The sequence below is a fragment of the Cavia porcellus genome, unplaced genomic scaffold (assembly GCF_034190915.1).
Source record: "Cavia porcellus strain 051 isolate PalLab524CR breed Dunkin Hartley unplaced genomic scaffold, mCavPor4.1 scaffold_2, whole genome shotgun sequence".
Classification (NCBI taxonomy): Eukaryota; Metazoa; Chordata; class Mammalia; order Rodentia; family Caviidae; genus Cavia; species Cavia porcellus.
The window spans coordinates 30,453,447-30,463,224 of record NW_026947485.1 but is presented as its reverse complement, the minus strand read 5'-3'; the positions used below and the strand labels follow the sequence as shown (position 1 = coordinate 30,463,224).

General features: G+C 36.4%; 1 long non-coding RNA gene across 1 annotated transcript in view; it reads right to left on the bottom strand.

Moving 5' to 3' along the window:
* The window catches only part of LOC106027268 (uncharacterized), a 63,819-nt gene that overhangs the window by 14,244 nt on the left and 39,797 nt on the right, over positions 1 to 9,778 (bottom strand). Inside the window, exons 5-7 of the long non-coding RNA XR_010044480.1 lie at positions 5,874 to 6,063; positions 2,144 to 2,165; positions 1,181 to 1,294 (exon numbers count right to left, since the gene is read on the bottom strand). This is a non-coding gene — a long non-coding RNA (uncharacterized LOC106027268). The remainder of the gene's footprint in view (positions 1 to 1,180; positions 1,295 to 2,143; positions 2,166 to 5,873; positions 6,064 to 9,778) is intronic.

The following is a 9,778-nucleotide window of genomic DNA, read 5'->3' as shown; positions in this document are numbered from 1 at the left end:
CCTATTCTGGCTTCATTACAGTAATTTTGTATTTTCTAATTTCTTACAGAACAATAGAATTAAATGGAGTAGCAATGTCATGTTCGAGCACACATGCAACATTTCAAACTTTTTAAAAAAATATATGACTAGAAGAACGAAATACAGCCAAGTACAATAGATTGCAACAGTCTTGAAGAATTAAACTCAAATTCAGAAATATCACTGTTTGTTACTATTTGGCTCTTTCCTTTTATTCTAGAATGATATTGCTTTACTTCAGGATCAATGAATCATTTGTCCTATGCTCTCTTCCAAATAAAATAGCTATGAGGATAGATTTACAGACAAAAGACTTCTCATATTTAAAGACATGAGGATAATATATTTATGACTAATGATTAATAGCCCTCATAGGAATATCTTACTTAACTTTTAAGGTCTAAAAATATATTGACTTGTAATTTTTAATATGAGTTTATTCAGAAAAATGTTATTTCTTTGTATAAAGTTATTAGAGTAGAATACCTTTGGTTTTCAAAAGTACATGCTAGTCAGGGTTATTGGACATAAGTTATATAAGATAGGTTATAAGCAACCTAACTTTTTATTTCAGCTTGCACTAATCCTGAAAAAATTATGGATATTTGTAATAGAATGAGAAAATTATAGAATAATATAATTAGAAAGGATCTTAAGATATGGGATTTTGTCAATATACACACTAAAGGTTAGGCAATCTGATTTTTTAAAGTCTGTAGCCCTCTAACCCAGTAATTCTACTTCAAGGAATGAGTATGATGTGTCTATAAAAATATAGATACAAAGTTTACATCATAACATAATAATAGCATGAAACTAGCAATAGCCTAGATGTTTGACAGTGCGAGATTAATAAAACACTCAAGTCATATTGGCTGACATGGAAAGTGCTCACCATTTCTTGTCAAGTAAACACAGAAAAGCTGAGAAGACACGTATGGTTGGTGTAATAACATCTCTTAAATTCAAAACTATGTGTGTGTGCATGTGCACATATGCATGTGTGCATGCACCCATGCACATGAAAAAAAAAACTATCAAACCATTAGTAGTGCTCAGATCATACAGCTCTGATGCCTCGCGTCTCCTCCGCCAGGATTTTCACTCCAATTACTGCCATAGAAACCAACAGAGCAGCTGTCACCCCGCCACACTTCACCTCTGCCAGGAGGAGGTTCTCTCAGCCCCCTTGGCTGTCTGCGGAAACGCCTTTATCTTCTGTTGGCTGCGCAGCCTTGGAGAAACAGGGCAGTTGGTGCCACATGGGGTGACCCTTGACCAAAGAAGGATGGGAGAGTGTGAATAAATATCAGTAGTGCACTTTCTGACAAACAGCCCCTACATGTGTGTGCACCAGGTACCCCCACTAGGTCAACTGAAAGCTGCAACTGATGTCACTGAATATAAAGTCAGTGAGAGCCGCGCACAGGAGGCTGTGCCAAGCAGAGCCAAGCAGGTTCCTGCATGCCACTGGACTGCACTCACCTCTCCCATCTCTGGAGTGAGCAATTTAGAAGCACACTCTCCAGGTCTCGTCAGAGAGGACATGGGGAGACTGAGTCCTCATCATTGAGTGGAAAACCATTTGATAAAGCACTTTTGAAAGCTGCTTTTCCCTCCTTGTCTTCTTCTCTTTTTCTACCCAACCCCTCTTTCTCATTTCCCAGGAGCACTTCCCAAAAGCAAAAATCCTTCCCATGAGCTTAGGTCCTTGGGGGAAACCCACAGATGATAGAGGTTATATGGGGACATGACTGTTCTGGGTAATAGGATTTTTATAATTTTGAGCTTTTAAATGTTCTCAGTTTCTTGTGTCAGACATGTCACTTGCACAACTTAGAGGAAAATGAGTGTTATTAAAATTGTGGCTGAGTTAGGCAAAGTGGCACACAACTCTAGTCCCAGCTATTTGCTAGTTGAGGCAGAGATATCATTTGAGTTTAAGAGTCTGAGGTAAGGCTGAGCAAACCAGAAAGACCCTATCTCTTACAAAATATAATGAAATAAAATTGTGGGGTAAGAATCACAGCGCATGCAAAATGGAAAACATTATACAGTTTAGCAAGAGATAGCTGACACTCAAGCACACATTTGTTGTTTTCCTTACCCGCTGGTTCCTTACCTGTCATTTTGCAGACATAGGACTGATGGATAAAGAAAGAAAAATGGAATCAGGAAGAATCAGCCCCCACCTTTCCCTCTGTTATTTTTTGTTTGTTTTTGTTTTGGGTTGGTTTAGTCTTTCTTCAATCCTTCCAAGGCTCACATATATGTATCCATTAAAGAATAACAGAAATAATAACCATAGATGCAAGAGCTGACTCACAAAGTTTAATGAACAGAAAAAGAATTTTGGCACACTATTCACATTTAGAAATAAACTGAATTTTCAAAACTTCTCAGTTAACAAAGGCAATGACATTCTTGTTACATATTTTCAGCAAATGTTTCAGTTTGAGAAAATCTCTGTAGAGAACAAAAATCTTACAAGCAGAAGAGAATTTTAAGCACAGAGATGAAAAGTTTAAAATGCCATAAGAATTAGAAGTGTTCCAGGAAAATGTAATAAAACAAATGTTAATGTTCATAATATTAAAGACAAACACATATAATAGTATTAAGTCCAATAAGCAATGTATAAAAAAGTTACAAAATTTTACTGAAAGATATGAATGTTAAAAAAATGGGAAGATTTTCAAATGAAGAGCCTTGGAGTCCTTTACGTATTTCAACATGGATAAGACCCTATTAAATCCCCTATGATTATACTGAAAGGTGTCAGAGAGACTGTCTGCCTTTCTCTTTCTTTTTTGCTTGGTCTGAATTCTGCCTATCTTCCTCTCTCTGAAACTCTCTCTCTCAATTATATATGTGTGTATGAGTATAAATGTAGTTGTAGGTAGATATAAAGCACACATATATATACAATCATGAGTCGTTAAATGATAGGACACAGTCTAAGAAAGCTGTGAGTGTCATTGGGTGACACCGTCATTGTGTAACCATCATACATTTGGAGTGCATTCATACAAATTAAGACAACTACATCACTAGGTGATATAATCTCATGAGACCAGTGTTTTATATGTGGTTCATCACTGACCAAAACATTATTATGTGGTACAAGACTACATACACATATGTACACATCTATATAAAACTGTAACTATGGAAAGATACACTCAGCTTCAAAAAGTCTACGTACATGAAATTTGTTCTGTAATATTTTTATTTTCAACAAAACTGTACTGCTTATTTTGTAGTCAGAAATAAATATTTTAAATCAAGCTGATTTTATTTGATTCTTAATTACAATTTTAAAATGTTTTTTAAATTGAGTTCAAATAGAGTATGATCTTGGATTCTCAGGTATTTATGCCTAAGTCCTACCATCAGGATTATTGCTACATTATACTGACCTGGTGGCAGTCATCAAAACTCAGTCATCTAATGGGAGGTGCTCCTGGCACAAGGCTATCTGTCTCTGAGGTAGTTCTTGTTCTAACAGGGCAACTCAACAACCATCTGCTAAAATGAAAGTGTGACTTAGCACTATCTGGAGATGAAAGGGGGGTTGCTCTAAGACTAGGCTCAGAGACCTCAGAAACAGAAAGTGCCGTTCTGCCCCTGGGCAGCTGGTGGGCTTTTTACCTTGTCCACACCTACGCTGTGCCTCGGGTGCTGGTATTTACTCCCTCTGTCTTCTCACCCTAAAAAGCAGTTGCATATCAAATTGTGTCACATGTTTTCCAATTTCTAATGACCTTAAACATGTTTTGGAGGGATAATTTTACAGTATTTTCTGACTCATAGTCTCCCTGTTTTTTTTTTTTCTTCATTTGTGCATTGTAGTATTGTATTTCATGCATTTATGTAGTCTGCTTGAAATTATTTTTGGAAGAAAAATGATACAAAGATTAAGTACAGTGAGGAACACACTGAGTCTCCTCAGGTCCTTCCCTGAGAAACAACTTACTACAGTGTAAAGAATAATTAGGTGGGAAGGGGAAGACTGGATTTCCAACCCTGCCCTTTGTACAAGATAGACTGAAGTCAACTCACTTCTGTTCCCTGGACCTCAGCACACAGCAGATTTGCTTTCTTCCCTAAAATTCTTAGAACTTCTTGCCTTGGTTTCCCTATCTTACAGGAGTGATAATAGTACCTATCATAAAATAAATACATGAGCTGCAGCCCGCTTTTAATGAGGTTTTAACTTTTAGTGAGAGCCTTATCTTGGTAGGGCCTTAACATGTTACATTAAAATAATCTTCGTACTCCTTACCTTAGAACTGAGCTTCTCAAAATTAATTCTAGATAATTTCTTTCAAGACTGTTACTAAGATATTTCCAGCCATTTCACTTATAATAGCAAGAAAAGTATTTGATACAACATAAATATTCAGTTATTTGAAAACAGGATAGGTTGTTTCTTAAATGTAATTTGAAAATTTAAAATATTAAGGTGATATAAAAATATGGAAATGAATATATGTAATAGCAAGAATATTTTATTTGTTAAATACAAGTATTTTATTAAATAAGTATAATTATATATTACTAATATTAATTTGGCTAATATATATAATTTTATTAAAGTATATAGAGCATCAGAAATGAGTGTACAAGAATTTAAATAGCTAAGTTTGAAGTAGAGTATTATTTTACTATTTAATATGATAAGTAGGAAAAAAATTAAATGATCATTGCTAATATCAAATTATTAGTTTGAATCCTTAGATTCAAAATTTTTGATACACTTTAACTTACAATGGTGTAACTGCCCCCAAAATGCCATTGAACCTAATTTTTTTTTCTTTTTGGTATCAGGGATTGGACCTAATTATTATTTGAGAAAATTCCAAAGTAACTTTTTCCTCATGAAAAATTCTGGACAACTTTATTTACAGTTTTAACACTATTGGTCTTATCTTGGCTGTAGCAGAAGTAACTAATTTTCCAGAGTTCATTTGATTCTGCTGCTTACTCTTTATTGCAAGTCATAATTCTATGCTTTTAGCAAAATAATAATATCCATAGCAACCAATCAAGATATTTTAAAGAGAGGATTAAGATTTTTTTAAAAGAAATAAACAACAGGAGCAGATGAATAATGAAAATATTCATGATTCTTATCAATTAGAATGGAAATCATATTGCAATGAGTGTATATGTTATAGATCTTTTAGAATTATTTCACTGTTCAAAAACTTTAATGTTCCAGGCAACCTTAGATTTTTCTGTACCACTAAATGCATAAAAAGGATGAGGGAAAACATAAGCTTCCACTTACTGTGCACAATCCACTCATACAAAACTACAGTGCAATTGTGTATTGGAAAGAACCTATAGGTATATGTAAGTTAGAGTGTTTAGTGCACTATGAGAAGAGAGTTGAACTATTTTATTAAAAATTTTTTCCAAAATGAAAAGAATTCATGGAAATTAAATAAAGTAAGCCATTTGAAGAATAGATTTACATGAAGCAAGAATTAATATATGAAATATGTTTCCTATTAAAAACCATTCTGGATAAATATGAAACCAAAAAGTATTGATGGAATGTGCTTACACTGTTTATATCTTACAGCAATTGTTACATAATAAAGTCACAAATAAGATGGCTTGCTGGCAAACTGAAAAGTATAGCATCTCTGCTTATAGTCATTTGCATGTTATGCAATTTCCCTTTATGCCTCTATGCTAGATATACTTCTGCTATTCATTGTCCTAGATAGCACACCAAGATATAGTTGGCCAGTTCTAAAGAAAGATAGCTCAATGGAAAAACAGGAAATGTTTTCAAATATTTTTTCACTTGGGATAACTTACATATGGTAAAATGTGTGTACCTGAAGTATGCAATTTGAAGAGCTGTGACAGAGGTCCACTGGACAGGTCCATAAAATCAACATCCACATCAAGGCAGACAGTATTTCCATTGCCCTAGAGTGGAATTTCATGCCTCAGTCCTCATCCCTCATCCTCATCGCGGCAAATCACTTGTCAGATCCTTTTCATTTTCTTCTTAGATGAGTTTATCTGTTTGAAAACACAAAAGAAATCATACAATATGTATTCTTTTATATCTGTGTCTTGGTCCCATTAAGTTTTCAAGATTCATCCACATTATTGCATAGATTATTAAGTCCTTCCTTCTCATTGAGGAGTATTCCACTGTATGACTAAACCATTGTCATGTATGCCTTCTAATTGCTAACTTATGGTCAGCATATCAATTGTAAATCTCAAGCCAGCCTCCTTATGTGTTTGTATCTCCTCTCTCATCTCAATATTTTGCATTAAATGTCTAAACATTAAAATGAAATCAAAAGGTTATCTTTTGGACTGATAATGTGATTTTACTACTTTTGTTTTTATACTACACTAGTGACTAACTTTAAATTGTCTCTTGATTGCTTTAATGAATCTACAGTTGTTAGCTTCCTGTCACTGTGACAAAATTCATGAGGGGGAGGAAACAATGTAAAGGAGGAAAGTTTTATTTTAGCTCAGTTTCAAAGGTGTCAGTCCATGATCAGGTGTTTCATTGCTTTGAACCTGAGATGATGTAGAATATCTTAGTAGTGGGAGTTTGTAAAAGAGGAGGGACTAATTCATTCATGAGAACACAATCCCGTGCAAGACTTTTAAGGGACATTCTAGATCAAACTACATGAAGATTTTGGAAACTAGAGACAATATTTTGAGACAAAGAGATTTGCATTTCAAAGGCCTGTATAATCGGAACCAAACCAAGGTTCCTAAAGACCAGAAGCATGAAATTTAGACAATTATCCACAGATTTGGAAAAAATGCTTCCCAAAAGAAAGACATACTGAGGGAGATGATGCAAAATTATTTAGACCCAAATAAAAGTTCTGAGGAAGGAATTGCACTGGTCCCTGAGCAAGTCTGGCCAGGTGAAACCCCGTGATAAGCTCGGGAGTCTGAGAGCAATTGAAGGCTGTCTTACTCCTTACATTGCTCACAGAAGTGGCGTATCTTGTGGTGGCCTGCCATTCTACACTGATAGAACAGCAGCAGCAGAGTGATTACAGAGCAGCCTGTCCATGCAGATCCTTAGGTGGGAATACTGGAAAGCTTTTAATCTACCCTCAATGTCATGAAAGAAATTAGCCCAATGCCACAATATTCCTTATTCTCCCAGTACACTGACAAGGAATTGACCCAGGAGGTGCTGGATCAAAAAGACTCAGAGATGAAATTAAGATATTAAATCACACGCTTTACCTAATTAATTTAAGACATGCATCAAGAAAGAGGGAGAAAGAGGTGGAGTAAGATAATATACTTAGGAAAGGGCACGAGCAAGCCAGAAGGCACACATGACCTGAAATGCAGATAATGAAGTCAGCATACATCAGTGTTCCATCAGCCTTCCTTGCTGATATTGTGACTATAAGAGCCAAAGGTGAGTAAAGAGGCAAAGAGACAGATGTCTATGGGACCAAGATGGACCCTTGTTCTGTAGGAGAAATCCTGGGGTGGTGTCTTATATATGGCTCACCAAGTAGACTCAGGGGCAGCTATGGATTTTGAGGAATAGGGATATTCAAGGCCAGAAAGAGTTATCAATGGGAGGCTGATTCCAGATATGAAAATTGATTATCTCACCTCCTCATGTGTGCTTTGAGTGGGTGTGATGAGGGCCAGAGGCCTTTGCTGCCCATACATGTTTAGTGCTTTATGTAAATTTGGTGTCTCTTAGTTCTTCTGTCTCTCCCTATCTGTGTCCAGCACTCATAAGCCCTTCTTATTTTATCAATGCCTTAACGTGTCTTACAGCTAACTTCCTTATCTACATTTAACACATCTTATGAGTATTTCTACTTTTTTATAGCAGAATTGAGAATTCTTAGACATTAGAGCACATATACACTCACTCAGTAGGCCTTCTTCTAGAACAATACACAACACAAGGTCACAAATAATGGAGCAGGCAAGAAACAAGAAAACACATTCACCTCAGAGAACTGAGAGTTCTCAGCAAGCAACAGTTGGAAGACTGAAATCCAGAGCCCCTTGATGGGGGTTGTAAAGCTAAGAGGCACCCTGGGGAATGAGAGAAGGGGGATCCTTTGAACTGGCTAAGAAATCCTTGCTTTGACTGAGTGCATCCTGCACTGCTGGGAAGAAGGGGGACTCTGGGTCTGTGCTGTCTGAAATGGTGGATGGTTTATCTGACATCCTAGATATAAGCAGAATGTTTTTCTCATTTCAGAAAGTTCTGTAGGACAGTGTACTGTGCTGCATATAAACTGGGTCATAGAAAATAAATGTCACTGGAATACTTCAATTTACGGACTGATGTTCCTCTTTGCTATAGTCACCATTACTGGAGCATCAACAAATTTATTTTTACTTTTTTTTTTTTTCTCAACAGAACTGGGGATTTAACTCAAAGCTCTCACACTGAGTTACAAGGTCTACTACCGCTTCATTTATTTTTTGAGACATATTACTGAGTTATCCAAGCTGGGCTTGAACTCATACTCCAACCCCAGCTACCCCCCACTCCCAAAGTACTAGAGTTAAGTGACTCCTGTTTGTTCATTCATTGGTCTGTTTTGTTCTCTTTAGCTAGATGCAGTGGCACATGCATGTGATTAAAGCTATCTGAGAGGCTGAGGCAGGAGGATTGTGAGTTTGAGCCTAGTTTGAGGAACTTAATAACTTAGAGCCTGTCTCAAAATAAAAATGGGGTGGGGATATAATGAAGCGAGAAGGCCCTAGGATAAACCTCCAGTACTGCAAAAAAATTGAAAATGTTCTTTCCACTCAGCTACACCTCCCAGTTCCCTGCCTAGAAATATTCTTAGTCAGTGGCTTTCATTTAATTTTCTCTGGTTCAGTGGCCTACATTTTCCAGATATCTCACTGCTAGAAATGGACTCATCAGTTAAATAGAATGAGACTAACACTGACTGCATAAAGAGAACCATGATATCATTTGTTAGATAAATTTGTATCTCAGGGAAAATGTAAAGACTTTGGATTTTTTGCTGAGTGAGAAGGGAATCACTGGTGGCTTTAAACAGGGAAGGGACATGATCTGATATGTTCTTTAAGAGACTCTGATTGCTAAGTGAAAAATTAATTGTAATGGTACAAGGTTGACATGGGGCAACCATTTATTGCCCTAATCCAGGCAGAAATGATGGCCACTGCTTGGCCCAAAGTTATGATAGTAGAGTAGTTGAGAAGTACTCATCTTCTGACCAGATGAGAGAGGCTGGAGTACTGCTGATGGACTTCAGCTAGCACATGAGAGGGAGAGTAGAACAAAGGAAAAGTCCATGTGCTTTGGCCTAAGCAACTGGAAGAAGAGCATTTCGGGGTTGGCAGGAGTATTTTAGAACTTGCCAAACTTGGGATTAGTGCTTTGTCACCCAAGTAATGACTTCAAATGCACAACTTCTGCAGTACAAGTTTGGAAAGCAGGACTGGAGATATGTAAAATTGTATATGACCAGTATATAGCATTGGCCAAGAGACTTGGATGAAATTGTTTAGGGATTGAGTGAGTGAGTGATTGAAGCTAGAAAGAAGAGGTGCTCTTCAGACTGATCACTAAGACATGCCAATATTTAGAGGTGGAGTCAGTCTAGAAGACTGAAGAGAAGCAATCAGAAAAGCTTATTAACCAAGATCATGGGGTCCAAGTGAAGATTGTGAATGAATAAATAATAAACTCAGTTTGATAGGGAGATAAGATGGCATCACAATTTTATCT